The sequence below is a fragment of the Oncorhynchus nerka genome, linkage group LG14 (genome assembly GCF_034236695.1).
Source record: "Oncorhynchus nerka isolate Pitt River linkage group LG14, Oner_Uvic_2.0, whole genome shotgun sequence".
In the NCBI taxonomy this organism is placed as follows: domain Eukaryota; kingdom Metazoa; phylum Chordata; class Actinopteri; order Salmoniformes; family Salmonidae; genus Oncorhynchus; species Oncorhynchus nerka.
Window position 1 is genome coordinate 44,550,675 of NC_088409.1, and position 21,182 is coordinate 44,571,856.

General features: G+C 47.0%; 1 protein-coding gene across 1 annotated transcript in view; it reads left to right on the plus strand.

The window, feature by feature from the left end:
• LOC115141202 (mannosyl-oligosaccharide 1,2-alpha-mannosidase IA-like) overlaps nt 1–21,182 on the plus strand; it is a 240,448-nt gene that overhangs the window by 32,780 nt on the left and 186,486 nt on the right. The gene's annotated exons all lie outside the window — the stretch shown is intronic.

Consider the following 21,182-nt stretch of genomic DNA (forward strand, 5'->3'; position numbering starts at 1 on the left):
CACTGTGTTAACAACCCTCCAGGCAAGCTTCAATGCCATACAACTCTCCTTCCGTGGCCTCCAATTGCTCTTAAATACACGTAAAACTAAATGCATGCTCTTCAAACGATCGCTGCCTGCACCTGCCCGCCTGTCCAACATCACTACTCTGGACGGCTCTGACTTAGAATACGTGGACAACTACAAATACCTAGGTGTCTGGTTAGACTGTAAACTCTCCTTCCAGACCCACATCAAACATCTCCAATCCAAAGTTAAATCTAGAATTGGCTTCCATTTCGCAACAAAGCATCCTTCACTCATGCTGCCAAACATACCCTTGTAAAACTGACCATCCTACCAATCCTCTACTTTGGTGATGTCATTTACAAAATAGCCTCCAATACCCTACTCAACAAATTGGATGCAGTCTTTCACAGTGCCATCCGTTTTGTCACCAAAGCCCCATATACTACCCACCATTGTGACCTGTACGCTCTCGTTGGCTGGCCCTCGCTTCATACTCGTCGCCAAACCCACTGGCTCCATGTCATCTACAAGACCCTGCTAGGTAAAGTCCCCCCTTATCTCAGCTCGCTGGTCACCATAGCATCACCCACCTGTTGCACACGCTCCAGCAGGTATATCACTCTGGTCACCCCCAAACCAATTCTTTCTTTGGCTGCCTCTCCTTCCAGTTCTCTGCTGCCAATGACTGGAACGAACTACAAAAATCTCTGAAACTGGAAACACTTATCTCCCTCACTAGCTTTAAGCACCAGCTGTCAGAGCAGCTCACAGATTACTGCACCTGTACATAGCCCACCTATAATTTATCCCAAACAACTACCTCTTTCCCTACTGTATTTATTTTATTTTATTTTATTTATTTATTTATTTAGCTCCTTTGCACCCCATTATTTTTATTTCTACTTTGCACATTCTTCCACTGCAAATCTACCATTCCAGTGTTTTACTTGCTATATTGTATTTACTTTGCCACCATGGCCTTTTTTTGCTTATCTCACCTCATTTGCTCACATTGTATATAGACTTGTTTATACTATATTATTGACTGTATGTTTGTTTTACTCCATGTGTAACTCTGTGTCGTTGTATGTGTCGAACTGCTTTGCTTTATCTTGGCCAGGTCGCAATTGTAAATGAGAGCTTGTTCTCAACTTGCCTACCTGGTTAAATAAAGGTGAAATAAATAAATAAATAATAAAAAACACCAATTTGCTGGTTAACTTTGCTATTATGCACGTAGCAAAATGGTCTAGGAAAAGGCGGCAATTTAACAGCACACTAACAGCACACACGCGGTTTCAGAACCGCAGACAGCTACCACTATCAAATGCGCATTTGCTATAAAATCATATTAATTGTGTTAGGGTTGCGCCATTGTCCTTAACCGTATACAATTTCAGTAGTCCATGTCTTAGAGTGATGGACTGTACCATCCCCACGGCCTCCACAATGGATTATTCCACTCAGACAGGCGCAAATCAGACAGGTGTCGTACGCCATTTATTCATTCATTTTTTACATTTTTTAAATGTATTTTTTATTTGTTTGCTATTGCTCGACTAAAGAAATCTCAGTCGACCAACAACCTATCGACCAAACAATCGACCGGTCGACTAAATGGGGTCAGGCCTATTTCAATTGGATTGTCTGGTCTTGGAAAGGCACTCTTTTCACTAGAGTGGCACGCTGTGTCTGACTGGTTGCGAGCTGGAAATGCCACAGAGAGCAACAATGACAAATTCCTAATGGATTAATCAGGGCATGCAGGAGTGAGAGTGGCGGTGACCACTGGGAGTTTTTTTGGGCTGACATTGCTGGGATGACATTTGGCTGTTAGGGGGGGGGGGAGCATGCTGTGTTTCTCATTCTCGGGATTTATTTTAATGAGGTAGCACACCACGATGGATTACTACGCCGGGATATAGACCCGCTCCTGTTGCTGTGGGGATATTGGAATCCTCAGAGGACACTGAGTTCAGCAGGAGATTTATGTGCAGCTCATGAATTACTACAGCTGTGAATTGGTTCTTAGCTAGTAAGAGTTGGAAGAAATATTAGGTGTCTCTAATTTCCCCCCCATCACATAGCTCGATGTAACTCCTAAAGATCCAAGTTTGCTCGAGCGCATCTACAATGCAAATGACGAACATCAGTGCTGTTTTGGATGACCTAACTGTGATGATGTATTTTAAATGGAACTAAAGCATGCAACACATTGGACTGTGCATATAAGCCTACTAGTATTTGCTACTACATTCTGCCCATGTTCTCTGACTGGGGATGGGATTGTTCAGCAATCGCATCAGGTCATAACACTCACGATAAGTGGTGTGGTCTTTCAGCCAGATGTCAGTTATGCTATTTCCACCAGATACCCAGAAAGCTTGACTGATACCGTAGGGGGATACAGAGTCTTTTAATGTGCCTCAGGTATGTAAGCTCACCCCTTAAGCTATAGTGAAGAGAAACACCAGGCATGCTAGTGGAAAGTAGACACGAGTGACGAGTCTAACGACTGTCTATGAATCTACAATGGAGAACTCTGACAATATGGAGACTCCATCTGATTACATTGTGGCGCCGCCTGAGCCGGGTGTCCTCCCCACAATCTGACCCATCTCTTTCCCCAATTACCGCAGTAGGCCGGTGGCCTATTTGCTTGTTGAGGCGCACAGGGATGGCATGCTCCGCTAGGCGAGGACGCCGGGCGAGGCGGCGAAGCCTTGTGTAGGAGGAGCAGGGAACGAATGCTGATTCTCTTGGTCTCTGTGGCTGGATGGGTCTTAGCCAGGCTAGGTACTCGGCAGCACTACATTTCCAGGGCTGTGTCCCAAATGGCACCCTCTTCCCGACATAGTTTGCGACAGTTGACCAGGGCCCATAGGGTTCTCGTTGAAACGAGTGCACCGGGTAGGGAATAGGGTGCCAGTTGGGACACAGATCAAGTGTAATTAGGATGTCTGATGATTAGCACTGATTTATTGTTTCATCTTTCATAATGCAGGCTGTCTGTCTTGTGTTTTTTTTTCTGGGGCCTTGTTTTTCTTAGAGGATCATATCTCATTGCGAATTTAATTGCGTGCGTCTGTCAAATGGAATCACTTGAGTCATTTGTTTTTGTGTGTGAGCGCATAAGGCTGTGTGTGTATATATCCTTTGGTTAAGGTGTGTCAGTGTGTGCGGTTAGGACTTTGTACCTGTATACAAATGTATCTCGTTAGTATGATGTATGGGTTTGTGTGTGTATGTGGCGTGCGTGCATGTGTGTGTGTGTGTGTATGAGCTTTCGGTCATTCCCCTTTCCACCCGGAGTGCAAATTATGCGTTAACTATCTGTGTAAATGCATAATAAAGTCGACAGTCTATATCTATCTCAGAAAGAAGCATCCACATAGCAGGGAGAGACATGCTGTAGTATGGGAATCGCTGCAATGGTATAAGACAAGTGTCTCCCACCAAGAGAGATAAATAGAGAGCGGGAGACGAGGGGATGATGATGAAGGAGGTGGGGGCGGTTGAAATCATATTTGGGAGAAAAGAGTAAACACGAGTCTCTAGTGATCTGTGCTCTGAGAGAGAAGAGAAAGTAATAGCACCATGAGCCGTAGTCTGTCTTCTGTAAAGCACTATCGCATTCTTTGTGCTTCACTATAAAGACATTACTGGCTGGTATGGGGTATGAATGAATAAGTCTGCCTTTTGTTTTGTCCAAGTCTGAGACAGAATCCTAACCCCCCCCCCCCCCCCTCCCTGCCCAGCGCCCCATAGATGAAGAACCCCAGAGAAAAACAAAGACAGCCATTGTTTTTGACCAGCTTGGGGGAACGATAGCGTACCCCTCAAGAAAAGCAAAACAGCGATAGTGGAGGCCTCAAAGTCTCAAAGCAGAGCTGACACCCAATAGGGTGAATTACAACCTAGTTATTAGCGCAAAGGATTCTGGGACGTAGAATGGAGGGGGTTACGCACTCACAGTCAGACATGGACAGAGTCTTTTCATTTGGGAGAGAACAGTGTCACTCTTTGTTATTCTTGGAGGTCACAGATGCACGCTGTGGTTGAGGACCATTGTGTTGGGCAGAGGGAGCAGGGGGGGATGGATGGCACCATCACCACCACTGAGGGGCTGGGGACAGGCTAGTGACAGGCAGGGCGGGCTTAGAGCCGTCCCTGTGGTCTCACTGTGACAGACATGCCTGGGTGACATCACTGTGTCCTTGTTCCCTACCCTGCTGAGTGCCAGTTAAACAGCCCCTACCTCTGCTAGTCTCCAGGGTAGTATTCATTAGGCAAGAAAACGGACTGAAACAGGGAGGGACTACCTGGACTCGTCCAATAACAAAGTCTTACTTCTGTTGTCATTTGCAAAACCTTTTGCTATGGTGTGCTATAATGAATACGGACCAGGCCTTTGTGTCTCACAGAAAGGCATCGGAGTATAGTCTGTTGACATGGTGCCTGCTCTAGACACGGCCTATTGAGAAACAGGGTGTTGTGTGGCCGATGAACAGGCATGTTGTTTGCCATTATGTACACCCACCGATGATCTCTCCATGGCACAGGCTGTCGTGTATCACGGTTTCCCACGTCCTGTCTGGTCTGAATCCTCCACTCGTCATGACTTCCAGTCACACCTCTCTTTGTCTAATCTCGGGATTGACGGAGGTTGTTTTAAAGGACACTTAACGACTGCCGCTCTCGGCTGGGTTATGAAGAACCCTTGTGTGTGAGTACACATCTGAAAGAGGTCGACTGTATTGCCGTGGATTCATCACAGGATCGGAGTATCTGAGTCCGCTCTCACACGTCACTGTCAGACCGTCTCATCCCCAACCCCGATGAGATTGAATGGCCTCTCTGATTGGTGGTCGGTGATGATGTCGCTTGTCGTCCGTCTCCAATTTCAAGGAGAACGCCGTCCATTTCCTCTAACCTTGAATCCATTACCATAGAAAGCACTTCCCCAAATCTTCAACAAAGAGAAGCCAATTTTCTCTGATTGCCTCTCCCTCTCTCTGTGTCCTTGGTAACTGGAGACTCAATAGAGCCTCAATGTCCTTGTGTGGACATGGAGTTATTCAGCTTGGCACCAATGGAAGATTGACTTCGAGTTTACAGTAAACCCAACGGAGTCTGTAACACTGTTCAGAGTTCAATAAAGTTGTGATGTGATTTTTCTTTGACCCGCTGACTGAGACACCAGGTCATGAGGATGTCCAGTAAGCCGGTACCAGACTGGTCTCTTTAAGATTTAGATGATGTTGGCCATGGTTTAAAGCAGTCGTCTTGCCTTAGGGTTTATCTTTTGAAATGTCAAGAGGGATGCGCATTGGCAATGAAGTCGACAGCAGCCATGTGGAATCACACGTTGGACTGCAAAATGGACACAGGCACGTTTGACACCCCTCGTCAAAACATTGGTGTTACAACGGTATTAGAATAACCTTGCGGCTCCCGCCCTATTCTTTGCTTCAGGCTAATATAAATATATATTATATATATTTTTTCTTAAGCCTCAGGCATTTTTTAAAGTAATAGTTTAGATGTCTGTTTTATCTCCTCTTAGCAAAGCAGAATGTTTTTTTTTCCTTGCGCTCAGTCAAACTGCAGCTTCCCCTTTCTTGTTAACTGCTGATATCACATTGGACTATCCAGCAACGGAGTATGAGGAAGCAACCACTGTGTTGTACCGTTTTTTTTGGAGTTATTGGAGCCAATCAGAAAAGACGATATCAGCTTTTGCCTCTGTTACTGAGGATAAAAAAGTAATCTAATACATTCACGCTTATTTCTGTTCCTATGAGATAATATTTTTCAACTAATAAACGACCACAGAAACCCTACTCTGTGGGGATCCCTAATTCACACTTGTCACAAGACCTTGACACCTGCATCTCTCCAAACTCTTCCTTGGCTAAACTTCTTGACCTCAAGTCCCCTTTGTTACACCAGTGCTTAGATTGCCATTACACCGCGGTGTAGTGCAGAATGAAGGAGGGCCTCATCATTGTCAGAGACGGTCCCCAGGCAGTGTCTGATAGTTCCCTTAGTTTAGGAGGTGGATGGTTGGCTGACATCTTATTATGGGAACATATTTCCTTCTGACAGGTCTCTTATTCAACAAAGAGGATGATAAGAGAAAATGTCTGTCTAGACCTTAACACTCAGTATGTGACCCAAGTAACACTCATTCATACTGCTCACCGCATCTTAAATGGGTTTGAGATAGAAGTTGCCTACGGTGGGCCTAGATCTAGGACTAGTTTTTCCGAACCCACCATTCTTACCCTAATCATTTCAGAGAGGTAAGAGGTAAGATCAGTACGCAGGGAAAGACTCGATCTTAGGGAGATTAACTATCTCATCTTTAAGTCACATGAAGATACAGAGGATCAACATGGAACATTAACAGTTAATGAGTCAACGAAACCCATCATTCATTGACCCCCCCCATTTAACTCTGTTTCTTTTAGCTCCTCTGCGCGTCTCACACACTCCGACTCCGGTCCCGAATTATGAAGCCAATGTCTTCCTTGCGGAAACATGTACATGTCTGTGTGAGAGTATTCGAGGTGCCTATCACGTCCGTAAAACAGGTGCACGAGGTGCATCTCTGTCTTTATTTTTTTTAACGAATAGAACGATCTCTAAACTACTAATCCGGATGTGTAAACCAGGTGCGGAACTTTGGTTTTAGAAGTTGGGGGGGACACACAAACTGGCCGTCCTTTTGCTTAAATCCAGCCCTCTAAAACCGCTAAACAGCCTGCCGGGGCGTCTGCATGGTCCTAAAGCACACCGGCGCTGCTTTTTGTATAACAGTGAAATTATATATTTAAAAAAAATCCCCAGTGAAAATTCCACCCCTGGTTTAATCTCTGCATGTCTATGTGTTTCAATATGTGTGAAATACATCCAGCCATGCTATTCAGTCACCTAGGCCTAAATTCAAACATAGAACCAGTTCTACACATACCTAAATACAACACATTCTAAACATGGAATGTTGAGAAGTAAGCAAAGACTGGTCCGGACTGGTGAAATCTCTGGCTACTGAAGCTCATTTTAGAAAAATGTATAATCTTGGATAGCAGAAGCAATTGTAGTCTAGTCTAGTCTAGTCTTGGGGTTGTTGCATGCAACCAAAACTGAATTACAAATCAACATTGGTGCCTAACATCCAAACATTATAACACATCATAGCTCTTTTAGATTGTGACGTCATCATATTCAAATGTTATTTTGTTCTTATCAATAGAATCACCATCACAATGGAATAGAGTCGCTCTTATCAACCTTCACATTCTAAATTCAAACATTATATCAACTTTCCTTTGGTTGATGTTGCGCTTTTATGATTTAGAATTGCATGACAATAACAAATAGTGGAATGGATGTTTCAGTACAGTACAACGGCTTGATTTGTTTGATCGTAGCTAGCTACATAGCTAGCTACATAGCCATCTTTGTATCAAAGATAATTGTGTAGTCTAGAGCGATTTCCTAGGTTAGCTAGCCAGCTATTGTCGTTCTTTTAACGCAACGTAACGTAATCAACACTGCTAGCTAGCCAGCTAGCCCCGAATAGCAGCACAGTAGAAACTATTACACTCAACGGAACGACTTGATTAGTGTAGTGTCAACAACGCAGCCTCTGCCAGCTAGCCTACTTCAGCAGTACTGTATCATTTTAATCATTTTAGTCAATAAGATTCTTGCTACGTAAGCTTAACTTTCTGAACACTCGAGACGTGTAGTCCACTTGTCATTCCAATCTCCTTTGCATTAGCGTAGCCTCTTGTGTAGCCTGTCAACTATGTGTCTGTCTATCCCTGTTCTCTCCTCTCTGCACAGACCATACAAACGCTCCACACCGCGTGGCCGCGGCCACCCTAATCTGGTGGTCCCAGCGCGCACGACCCACGTGGAGTTCCAGGTCTCCGGTAGCCTCTGGAACTGCCGATCTGCGGCCAACAAGGCAGAGTTCATCTCAGCCTATGCCTCCCTCCGTCCCTCGACTTCTTGGCACTGACGGAAACATGGATCACCACAGACAACACTGCTACTCCTACTGCTCTCTCTTCGTCTGCCCACGTGTTCTCGCACACCCCGAGAGCTTCTGGTCAGCGGGGTGGTGGCACCGGGATCCTCATCTCTCCCAAGTGGTCATTCTCTCTTTCTCCCTTACCCATCTGTCTATCGCCTCCTTTGAATTCCATGCTGTCACAGTTACTAGCCCTTTCAAGCTTAACATCCTTATCATTTATCGCCCTCCAGGTTCCCTCGGAGAGTTCATCAATGAGCTTGATGCCTTGATAAGCTCCTTTCCTGAGGACGGCTCACCTCTCACAGTTCTGGGCGACTTTAACCTCCCCACGTCTACCTTTGACTCATTCCTCTCTGCCTCCTTCTTTCCACTCCTCTCCTCTTTTGACCTCACCCTCTCACCTTCCCCCTACTCACAAGGCAGGAAATACGCTCGACCTCATCTTTACTAGATGCTGTTCTTCCACTAACCTCATTGCAACTCCCCTCCAAGTCTCCGACCACTACCTTGTATCCTTTTCCCTCTCGCTCTCATCCAACACTTCCCACACTGCCCCTACTCGGATGGTATCGCGCCGTCCCAACCTTCGCTCTCTCTCCCCCGCTACTCTCTCCTCTTCCATCCTATCATCTCTTCCCTCTGCTCAAACCTTCTCCAACCTATCTCCTGATTCTGCCTCCTCAACCCTCCTCTCCTCCCTTTCTGCATCCTTTGACTCTCTATGTCCCCTATCCTCCAGGCCGGCTCGGTCCTCCCCTCCCGCTCCGTGGCTCGACGACTCATTGCGAGCTCACAGAACAGGGCTCCGGGCAGCCGAGCGGAAATGGAGGAAAACTCGCCTCCCTGCGGACCTGACATCCTTTCACTCCCTCCTCTCTACATTTTCCTCTTCTCTCTCTGCTGCTAAAGCCACTTTCTACCACTCTAAATTCCAAGCATCTGCCTCTAACCCTAGGAAGCTCTTTGCAACCTTCTCCTCCCTCCTGAATCCTCCTCCCCCCCCCTCCTCCCTCTCTGCAGATGACTTCGTCAACCATTTTGAAAAGAAGGTCGACGACATCCGATCCTCGTTTGCTAAGTCAAACGACACCGCTGGTTCTGCTCACACTGCCCTACCCTGTGCTCTGACCTCTTTCTCCCCTCTCTCTCCAGATGAAATCTCGCGTCTTGTGACGGCCGGCCGCCCAACAACCTGCCCGCTTGACCCTATCCCCTCCTCTCTTCTCCAGACCATTTCCGGAGACCTTCTCCCTTACCTCACCTCGCTCATCAACTCATCCCTGACCGCTGGCTACGTCCCTTCTGTCTTCAAGAGAGCGAGAGTTGCACCCCTTCTGAAAAAACCTACACTCGATCCCTCCGATGTCAACAACTACAGACCAGTATCCCTTCTTTCTTTTCTCTCCAAAACTCTTGAACGTGCCGTCCTTGGCCAGCTCTCCCGCTATCTCTCTCAGAATGACCTTCTTGATCCAAATCAGTCAGGTTTCAAGACTAGTCATTCAACTGAGACTGCTCTTCTCTGTATCACGGAGGCGCTCAGCACTGCTAAAGCTAACTCTCTCTCCTCTGCTCTCATCCTTCTAGACCTATCGGCTGCCTTCGATACTGTGAACCATCAGATCCTCCTCTCCACCCTCTCCGAGTTGGGCATCTCCGGCGCGGCCCACGCTTGGATTGCGTCCTACCTGACAGGTCGCTCCTACCAGGTGGCGTGGCGAGAATCCGTCTCCACACCACGTGCTCTCACCACTGGTGTCCCCAGGGCTCTGTTCTAGGCCCTCTCCTATTCTCGCTATACACCAAGTCACTTGGCTCTGTCATAACCTCACATGGTCTCTCCTATCATTGCTATGCAGACGACACACAATTAATCTTCTCCTTTCCCCCTTCTGATGACCAGGTGGCGAATCGCATCTCTGCATGTCTGGCAGACATATCAGTGTGGATGACGGATCACCACCTCAAGCTGAACCTCGGCAAGACGGAGCTGCTCTTCCTCCCGGGGAAGGACTGCTCGTTCCATGATCTCGCCATCACGGTTGACAACTCCATTGTGTCCTCCTCCCAGAGCGCTAAGAACCTTGGCGTGATCCTGGACAACACCCTGTCGTTCTCAACTAACATCAAGGCGGTGGCCCGTTCCTGTAGGTTCATGCTCTACAACATCCGCAGAGTACGACCCTGCCTCACACAGGAAGCGGCGCAGGTCCTAATCCAGGCACTTGTCATCTCCCGTCTAGATTACTGCAACTCGCTGTTGGCTGGGCTCCCTGCCTGTGCCATTAAACCCCTACAACTCATCCAGAACGCCGCAGCCCGTCTGGTGTTCAACCTTCCCAAGTTCTCTCACGTCACCCCGCTCCTCCGCTCTCTCCACTGGCTTCCAGTTGAAGCTCGCATCCGCTACAAGACCATGGTGCTTGCCTACGGAGCTGTGAGGGGAACGGCACCTCAGTACCTCCAGGCTCTGATCAGGCCCTACACCCAAACAAGGGCACTGCGTTCATCCACCTCTGGCCTGCTCGCCTCCCTACCACTGAGGAAGTACAGTTCCCGCTCAGCCCAGTCAAAACTGTTCGCTGCTCTGGCCCCCCAATGGTGGAACAAACTCCCTCACGACGCCAGGACAGCGGAGTCAATCACCACCTTCCGGAGACACCTGAAACCCCACCTCTTTCAGGAATACCTAGGATAGGATAAAGTAATCCCTCTCACCCCCCTTAAAAGATTTAGATGCACTACTGTTCCACTGGATGTCATAAGGTGAACGCACCAATTTGTAAGTCGCTCTGGATAAGAGCGTCTGCTAAATGACTTAAATGTAAATGTAAATGGATGTGATGTGTAGCATGTAAAGTCAGTTGTACATTGAACTAACACTGGCGGAGTTGCAACAATAACCCTGATATGTCGTGATAGTCAATTGGACACACACACACACACACACACACACACACACACACACACACACAGGAGCTCTTCTAGCATTGTATCTTCAGACAGTGAGATGGCTCTATCGGTCTTGCATGGCCGCCCCCCACCACAAAGCATGACAAATGAGGACCGGCCTCTCTCTCATTACCTGTGCGGTAATCACTGTGCGGCTGACAAGAGAACAGCAGCTCTGGACTGTTATTGACACAATTTATGTCACGCCAGCCACTCTACATACAAGTACTTCCATCCTGTGCAGAGGAATGTCCTGCAGAGATGGATATCTGCCGTCTCACGGGCTCCTGACCAATGCTGCTATTTTGTGTGTTTATTTTACACTGATCTCAACCTCCTTTGTGCATAATATTTACGCCATCTTTTTCTATGACCGAGAACAGCTCATGGACATCGGAACAGTGATCACCAACCGCGATTTGAATGAAAATGTCCACCGCTGTGGATGTACTGCTCATCCCGGACCAGGCCCTAATCCCCAGGACTCAAAAGAGGAAGAGCAAGAGAGGCAAACGAGCGGACTCCCCGATGAGACTACGTCGATGACTAAATAGACCGCTTCTACCCTCCGTTTGAATTGGCGAACGTACAATCACTAGAGAACAAACTGGACGAGCTCCGTTCAAGACTATCCTTCAGGTCAATGGGACCTGAAGACCTGTAATGTCCTATGTTTCTCTGTGTCTTGGCTGAGCAAGGACATGGGTAATATACTGTACATCTAAGCTGCTTTTTCTATGCAACGTCAAGACCCGAACGGCAGATTCGAGTAAGGTTAAGGCTGGTGTGGGGAATATCATTATACTCGGGTAAAGTACCCTCGTAGGACCCTCGTAAGACATAATAGTCAAATGAAAGGATCTATTGCAAAAGTAAATAGCAAAATGGCATTATATTGGGAAAGATGGATGAATCTGTGCACATCAGAACGGTTGGAGTTGTGGGTGACAATACAGCACTTGAAGAAAGAGGAAATAAGGAATATATGTGTAATTATTTAACTACAGGTACCGTAGATGTAAATAGCTGTCAGTAGTAGTAGAAATAGCTGTCAGTAGTAATGCAGCGAAATAGGAAAAACGCCAAGGGGAATGAATACTTTTGCAAGGCACTGTACAAGCGAAAACTCAAACAGGAAGCACCAGTGATGATCTCAATACAGAAGTGGTCCGATGAAGCGGATGCTAAGCAACATAACTATTTCGCTAGCACAGACTGGAATATGTACCAGGATTCAACCAATAAAATTGAGGAGTTTCCCAGTCACCGGCTTCATTAATAAGTGCACCGATGACCTCTTCCCCACAGTATCGCCCCACATATCCCAACCAGAAGCCATGGATTACAGGCGACATTTACACCGAGCTAAAGGCTACAGCTGCCACTTTAAAGGAGCGGGACACTAATCCGGACACATAAGAAATCCCTCTACAACCTTCGACGAACCATCAAACGGTCAAAACGTCAATACAAGACGAAGATCGAATCCTAATACTACGGATCTGATGCTCGTTGGTTGTGGCAAGGCTTGCAAACTATCATGGATTACAAAGGAAACACCAGCCGCTAGCTGTCCAGTGACGTGAGCCTACCAGACAAGTTAAATCCCTTCTATGTACGCTTCAAAGCAAGACGGCACCAGCTGTTCTGGACAACTGTGTGATCTCGCGTACTCTCCTGTTCACCCACTACTGCGTGGCCGCACACGACTCCAACACATCACTAAGTTTGCTGATGTCACGACAGTGGTTGGCGTGATCACTGATGACGATGAGGCAGCCTATAGGGAGGAGATCAGTGACCTGGCAGTGTGGTGCCAGGACAACAACCTCTCCATCAACGTCAGCAAGACAAATGAGCTGATCGTGGACTACAGGAAACAGAGAGCCGAGCACATCCCCATCCACATCGACGGGGCTGTAGTGGAGCGGGTCGAGAACTTCAAGTCCCTCGGTGTCCACATCACTAAGGAATTATCATGGTCCACACACATCAACACAGTCACGAAGAAGGCACAACGTCAGGAGGCTGAAAAGATTTGTCATGGGCCCTCAGATCCTCAAAAAGTTCTACAGCTGCACCATTGCGAGCATCTTGACTGGCTGCATCACCGCTTGGTATGGCAACTGCTTGGCATCTGACCATAAGGCGCTACAGGGAAGTGTGTATGGCCCATTACATCACTGGGGCCGAGCTCCCTGTTGTCCAGGACCTCTATACCAGGCATTGTCAGAGGAAGACCTTATCCTGTTGCTTAGTCACTTTATCCTACCTATATGTACATACATTGAGTATGCAAAACATTAAATCTCTTTCCATGACATAGACTGACCAGGTGAATCCGGATAAAAGCTATGATCCCTTATTGATGTCACTTGTGAAATCCACTTCGAAGGTGTTCCTAGTGTATACGCAGTGTATTATCTACCTCAATTTCCTCGTACCCCTGCACATCAACTGGGTACTGGTACCCCGTGTATATAGCCAAGGTGTCGTGACTCATTTTGTATTTCTTCTTCGTATTATAGTTTTTACATTATTTCTCTTGTTTTCCTCTCTCTGCGTTGTTGGGAAGGGCAGTTCACTGTTAGTCTACACCCGTTGTTTACGAAGCATGTGACAAATACAATTTGGTTTGAATGTAATTGGTCAACTATTGACCTCTTGCACGTTTCGATTGCACTCATATTATAGATCAAGCCACTTTCAATTTCAATACACACACACACACACACACACACACACACACACTCTCGTGGATGCAGTCATACATCATATATTGCCAGACACTGGGGTTGTTGGGAAGGTTGCTCTGTTGGCTGGGCCTGAAGTACTCATGCATCGTGAGGTTTGTGCTCAGCCCCAGCTCCCAAGGGGAGCCCCATGATAGAGTGAGATAAGAGCCCCACTGAGGAGCACTGTTCTGGGCTTGGCTACCGCTGCTGCTGCCTTGTCCTCCGTGCTCCCCCCGCAGGCCTGTTTGTGTAGCTTCAATGACAGAGCTAACTTTGGCATGACTGAGCATGTCAGAAACAGAGCATTACAAAGCACTGAGTCAACACCACGGTGAATGGATTAACTCTGGGGTGAACTGCGGTGCATTTAGCGTACACCATCACTCTTTTTCAGGCTTTTTTGACAAACTACTACGGCAGAATAGCCTGGTTAATGGACTGTTGCTTTGCCCCGTTCAGGCTTTTCACAAACGGACAGTGTCAGCAATCTCCGAGCGACACAGACGAACCATTAACAATAGTTTTTGTTTAAACCTGCCTCTTTAAGCTACGAAACTACCAATGTTTTTTTGTGTGTGTTTTTGCAGATCGTCAGTCATTTTCCAGAGGAGAGTGTGTGATGCTGTGTGTATTTTGAGGGGACGGTGGAGGGTTTGGGGATTTCGGTGCCTCCTGGTATTCAGAAGTCTTGGTTGGAGGCTCGGCTTGTCACACTGATTAGTTATACAGGCAGATGTGGTTGGCCGGTGAGTTGCATAATTTGTCCCACATGTAAAGTGTGTATGCGTGTGTGTTTGTGTGTGTGCAGGGCTGAGCACTGATCTGGAAGCATTTTTTCTCTCTAAAATCCCCAGTGCTTCATTTTTTCCTGCTTCGTTCCCATCAGCTCTGCTGCTTGAAAAACAATGGAAATTACAGTCTCAGATGGGAGGGTTGTCTGGCGTTAGGAGAGCTGGAATAATTCCTGGAGTTTCCTAAGTTGTTGAGACACATCTTGGAGTCAGTTGTAGACGTTTCGTAGGCAATGTTTCCTTCCCTAAGGTCACAACCCTAGAAATGTTTTCTAACTGCTGACTCTCTCTCTCTCTCTCTTTCTCTCTCTCTCTCTCTCTCTCTTTTCTCTCTCTCTCTCTCTTTCTCTCTCTCTCTCTCTCTCTCTCTCTCTTTCTTTCTCTCTCTTTCTCTCTCTTTCTCTCTCTCTCTCTCTCTCTTTCTCTCTTTCTTTCTTTCTTTCTTTTTTTCTCTTTTTTTTCTTGCTTCTATTTTGTCGCCTTGACCACAAAAAAAGCTGGAATTTGCGTTTAGCAGGGAACCCCCCCAAAAAACTCTGACTTTAACATTTCTGTCGTCCTCCCTCCTCCTCTCTCCCTCTTTATGGCTTTAAATACAGCCTCTTTTTCGCTCTCCCTCATCTGGAGTTGATTGTGACCGACAGGAATGAAAGCCAGAGGCAGGTGAATGTCAATAGCCCATTAAACTGTTTGGTAGAGAGGTGACACAAGTCACCTGTGTGTGTGTGTGTTTGCGGTAATATACAGACTTTGTCACATCTTTGTGTTGGTCTACATGGAGTCGCGCGTGACTGAAACATGGTGACGGGCAGGAACACCCGCAGCCAAAACTAACTCGCACCGTCATTATGTTCTAATGATTCATTCATTATCATTTTTTAACGCTCATGGATTTCAGTTTGTATTTCAGTTTGAGTCCCATGTGAGTCTAATAAAAACTTGGGTGATGCATTTCATCCATTAAAGGTGCATATTACCTGCTACACCTAACTCTGTTATACTGTATTTGATTAAATAGGTTGTATTGTTGGATATTTTCTGTTTTTAAAATAACTGTCGTTCTTTTTAACGATTAAGTCCGTGTGCTTTCGTTTCATTGGCTGAAACCTTGCCTATGTGTTCCAAAATCACAGATGTGATTCTCTTCTGTATAATTGAACGAGGGCCTTCGCATGAATAGCCTACATTTATTTCGAATGATGTTTCTGTTCGTTTCTTGAATATTTAATTTGCCCTCGAGGAAGGCCATTTGCATTGATACTGAGAAATCCTCGCCAATTCTTCTTTTATTTGACTCAATTTATTGCTGGAATATGTTTCCCAGCTGCTAGCTCATCTGTGTTATCAGCTGTTTAGCATTTGGCCAACGTTCCTTCCAGGTAGATGGATGTGGGCACCAAGCAGGGCGCTCCACCTCACTGTGACCTGGCCTCAATCATCTCAACTGACTGTTTGTTGGTATGGCTGTCACTCACATGTCTGCAGTGATGTTTCAGTCCAGCACCCCTCTCCTCTCAGCCCTGTGGTACAGACAGACAGACAGACAGACAGACAGACAGACAGACAGACAGACAGACAGACAGACAGACAGACAGACAGACAGACAGACAGACAGACAGACAGACAGACAGACAGACAGACAGACCAGACAGACAGACAGACAGACAGACAGACAGACAGACAGAATGACAGAGTGGAGCCTGTAGAAGATAAACTACCAACCATCTCGCTGAAACAAACAAACAGGAACTATGGGGGTGGTACCGGGGAAACAGATGCACTGACGACACTGGGCCGAGCAAACAGTGTTAATCAGCATTTTGCACCCGCCTCATGTCTACAATCACACAGAACGGCCGGTCATCAGTTGAGACTGGCTGCAGCTGACAAACATTAGTCACCCACCATCCCTCCTCCCCTCTCCCCCCCTCTCTTATCCAACTAGTCTCGAAGATGACCTAGTGGTCTGTTGGGTTGAGTGGGTTGAAGCAAACCTCCCACCGGCTTTGGTAAAAGAGTGTTCGTCGAAGTCTCTCTGTAAAAGCAAACACGCAAATGCTAACAGCGCAGTAGATGATGCTGTGTAAATGGCCTGTGTCCCCTTTTCGCTGGTTCAAATTGCAATTACTTTGCAGCCTTTTTGCTTCAGATGGGGAAATCTAGAATAGCGCTAAAGCTCATACCGTTCCCTTTTCTCGAGGTTATCAATGCTTTTAGTGTCAGGCAGTTGCTAGACAACTCTCAATAGTTTTTCCTTCCTGTGTGCTGTGTCATTGTGGGTCCTGCCTCGGTCCTTGTGGTGTCCACGGGGCTTCCGTCACCTACAGAGATCAATTAACCAGTGAAGGACAGATATTAGTGCAGTAGGGTGAAGAGGGGGAAGAGAAATGGCTCCGTCAGTAGTGGTAACCACTCCCCAGTTAGTTCTCTGCCTCCAGGGATACAGGAGAGCCGTGTACCTATAACCTACGACATCCTGCCCTCTCTATCCAACCAGGATGCGTTGAATGAACTCAAACAGAGAGAGAGAGAGAGCAGGCAACAGACCACGGAGACTGTCTGTGTGTGTGTGTGTGTGTAATGTACTGTGAATGTGTGTGCCTGTGTATGTGTGTGCGTACATTTATGTATGTGCTTTTATTTGTTTGTGTGTGTTTTTATGCATATGTGTGGGCTTTTGGTTTTTCCCTCCTCCCCTCCCATCCTCCACTAACGCCCAAGAGAAAGAAGTCAGGACTTCTTGAGTCATCCCGTTTGCTGTGGAATCGGAGACCAGCGAGACGAGGCTGGTAATGTGATTCCCATGCATGAGTCAGATAGTTTCTGACTGCCTGAGTCAAGTCCTGGGGATGTAGCATGCTGTGTGTGTACTTGTGTGTGTGTGTGTACGTGTGTGTGTGTGTGCTGTTCCGTGCGATACTATACTCCTCATCATCCACTAGCTCAGGGGAAGGAAGGAACATAGATCTCATTCAGCCCGCGGTCTTAACTGCATAATTGATGCCGCCGTTAGGGTTGCGTGAGGGGTCACCTGACGTCTGCAGGGCCACGTGGGGGGGTTGGTGGGTAATGGAGTCTGCCTACAGGAAGAGGACCATACGTCTCAGCATGGATGGAGTCTGCTGTGCGGCTGATTAGAGAATAGATTACATTACAGTCTCAATGACATTACATTATAATACTATTAGTTTGTACTGTCTGGTCTTTAGTATGGCTGGGAGGGTTATTGGATCCATTTCAAGGCTTTTAAGTCTGTCCTGTCTGTCTGTCTGTCTGTCTGTCTGTCTGTCTGTCTGTCTGTCTGTGTAGTGCAGGTGTCTGTTTGATATTGCTGATTGTCACGTCATCAGTCACAGCAAACCTCTTTGACATGACGTGTGTATCACCCCTAACCCTCTTCATGCTCCTATGATGTTCACTAGGAGATCCTGTTTTTCACACTGCCCGTGCTTCTGTCACAGAGCTGACATCCTCTCCTCAGGGCTCTCATGACTTTCTTAGCAGCCAGAGGAGCTGTGCATGTGCGTGCGTGCGTGTGTGTGTCCCTGCATGCGTGTTGGTGGGTGTTGAACAGATTGACTGTGATATGGAGTGCAGACTGGCGTGAGCTGATCCCACGTGACTCTCGCAGGCTGACTTAGTGAGCGTCTCCTGACTGTCACGTTTAAAGCTTCAATCTGGGATTCGTTTCGCAGCAAAACGGTAGCGCCACCATTCGTTTTGGTATACAGCTGACGGGGTGGGGCTAGGACAATGTCATGTCTAAGATCCCAGATTGTACCGTTTTAAGAGATAGCGTTATCTGAGGGAGCTACATTCATTGTTTTGTTGTTGTCCCCCTCCCCCCTATCATGGCACTAATTGCATGAAGCATTCTTAAATTATTGCTGGATTTGACCTATGGATATACCAGGCAGGTCACCCGTGCCACAGGTCGGTGTTCGATGTCCATCCATGTCTGAGGATGTCGGGAAAACAGTGAGCGCTGTTACCTACTTGCTTGCGTGTGTGTGTGTGTTCATATGCGTTTGTGTGGGCCTTTGGTTTTCCCTCCTCCCCTCTCCCATCCTCCACTAACGCCCCATAGATAGAAGTCAAGTAAGTTTCGGTTTTCTTATGGTGTTGTGGACAGGGATGTTGTTTTTGACAGGGATGGTGTTTTTGACAGGGATGTTGTTGTGGACAGGGATGGTGTTTTTGACAGGGATGTTGTTGTGGACAGGGATGGTGTTTTTGACAGGGATGTTGTTGTGGACAGGGATGTTGTTTTTGACAGGGATGGTGTTGTGGACAGGGATGTTGTTTTTGACAGGGATGGTGTTGTGGACAGGGATGGTGTTGTGGACAGGGATGTTGTTTTTGACAGGGATGGTGTTGTGGACAGGGATGGTGTTTTTGACAGGGATGTTGTTGTGGACAGGGATGGTGTTTTTGACAGGGATGTTGTTGTGGACAGGGATGGTGTTTTTGACAGGGATGTTGTTGTGGACAGGGATGTTGTTTTTGACAGGGATGTTGTTGTGGACAGGGATGTTGTTTTTGACAGGGATGGTGTTGTGGACAGGGATGTTGTTTTTGACAGGGATGGTGTTGTGGACAGGGATGTTGTTTTTGACAGGGATGGTGTTTTTGACAGGGATGGGTGTTGTGGACAGGGATGGTGTTGTGGACAGGGATGGTGTTGTGGACAGGGATGGGTGTTGTGGACAGGGATGGTGTTGTGGACAGGGATGGTGTTGTGGGTGTAAGCATCTGCCTCTGGTTCAAAATGTAACATGTTGAGAAAGGTGGACGAACGTCTCATTCTGACGTGAAACTGTGAGAGCTCGTTGGAATAGACAGGTTTGTGACGGTGTCACTCAAAACCACTATCACCCCAAAGCCTTCGCCCTATCACCCAGTGGTCTGCCGCTCTCTGTTCTTATAACTTTGAGTTCCACCCTTCACTATCAGCCCCCCCAAGTAAGCCATGTCTCTGAGGCACATAATCATAATTATAATACACAGCTGCTTAGGAATTCTCATGGATTCATATGAGAGATCTTCCCCCCACCATCTGCCTCAATAAACCATCTTGACCCTGGTAGTGGCTGGCAGTCCATTTGGCTGATGGAGACCGTAATGGCTTAATGGACTCTGATGACAGGGCCTGGCATGGATGGCTGGGCTGTGGATGCAGATGGATTGACCGGCGTATCGATAACTTTCTCTCCCGTTCCTTGCTCGACTGTCTCTCTGCCCATGGTTCATCACTCCCGAGAGGGTTGGGAGCGAGGATCGAGGGGGCAAAGGTCACACCAAACACACCCAACACCCCCAACCCCGTCTCTTATACAGATGGTGACACACATACCACGCCGGTACATTCTATCAGGTAATGCCTTGGCTTTTTAGCTCAGTGGCGGCAATGTACAACTCCTTAATGGCGGCGGATTTGGACTGTTTCAGCTTGTCGTGGAGTTTAGCCCAACAAAAACGCTCATATGAAATGAAATGAGGATGACGCTATTGTTTTTAGCAACATGTTGTAAAGTCTCAGTCTACTGGCTGAAAAAACGGATTTGTTTCCAGCGCTGACAGAGAGAGACTAAGTTGTGTTGTTCTTAGATGGACATCCCCTCAAGAAATGTACTGTTTCCTTCTGACCACAATGTTTGATTGCCGTAAATTGTCTGTCTGTCTGTCTGGCCTAAAAGTTGTTTGTTTTGTTTTTGTCAACTTGTGGTTTTAGCTTCACAAAGCCCTTACCTATGTGGTTCTTTAAACTGCTTCAGTGCTGGTTCAAGTCTGTTGTAATAGGCTCCTGTAATAGCCTGGGCCTGTATTCACAACCAGTCTTAGAATAGGATCAGGCCCCCCGCTGTCCATTCATTATAATCTAAAATGCAAAACCGATCCTAGATCAGGACTCCTACTGAGAAGCATAGCCCCTAACTATGCATTTATCCGAATCCCATGGTGTCCCTTGACTCTCTTCAGCCAGGTTATTGATGAAGGCAGGGTAAGTAGCTCGGTCCCTGGTGCATTGGGCTTTAGGCCTTTGTTTTCCCATTTAATCTAAACCCTTAATGGGTTTATTGGATCAATTAGGCCTTCGTTAAAAGTGGTCAGTAACTCATGATTTAGCCCAGCTTCACACCAGACACAGCCTTATTTATATGGGTGATAGGCAGAGAGGGGTAGGGGCAGTGTAGCCTGATCCCAGATCAGTTTGTGCTGTAGTGAAAATGACCATAGGAGTTGGCTATACAGCACAAACAGATCTGGGACCAGGCTTGTGCCACAGCACTTATAGCAGACGTAGGGTTACAGTAGTACTTGTGTCTTCCTACTGTATAGAATACAATCGAGTGTCCTGTAATGTCAACGACAATAATAGTTGACTGTACAGCACAAACTGATCTGGGACCAGGCCTCATGCTACGGCGCTTTTGTATAGCAGACTACAGTACAGTAGCCCTTGTGTTACGCTACTCTATAGAGTACAGTACAGTTTGTCTTCTACCACAGAGTACATGTAGCCTTGTGTGATGGGACAGTGGGCTCTGTGGGCTCTGTGAGGAGCCTCCTGTGACGGTGTCACTGGCGAACATGAAAGGCCTGTGGATGAGCGCGACGCCCCTCCCGCTTCCCTCGTTCTAAACTTAA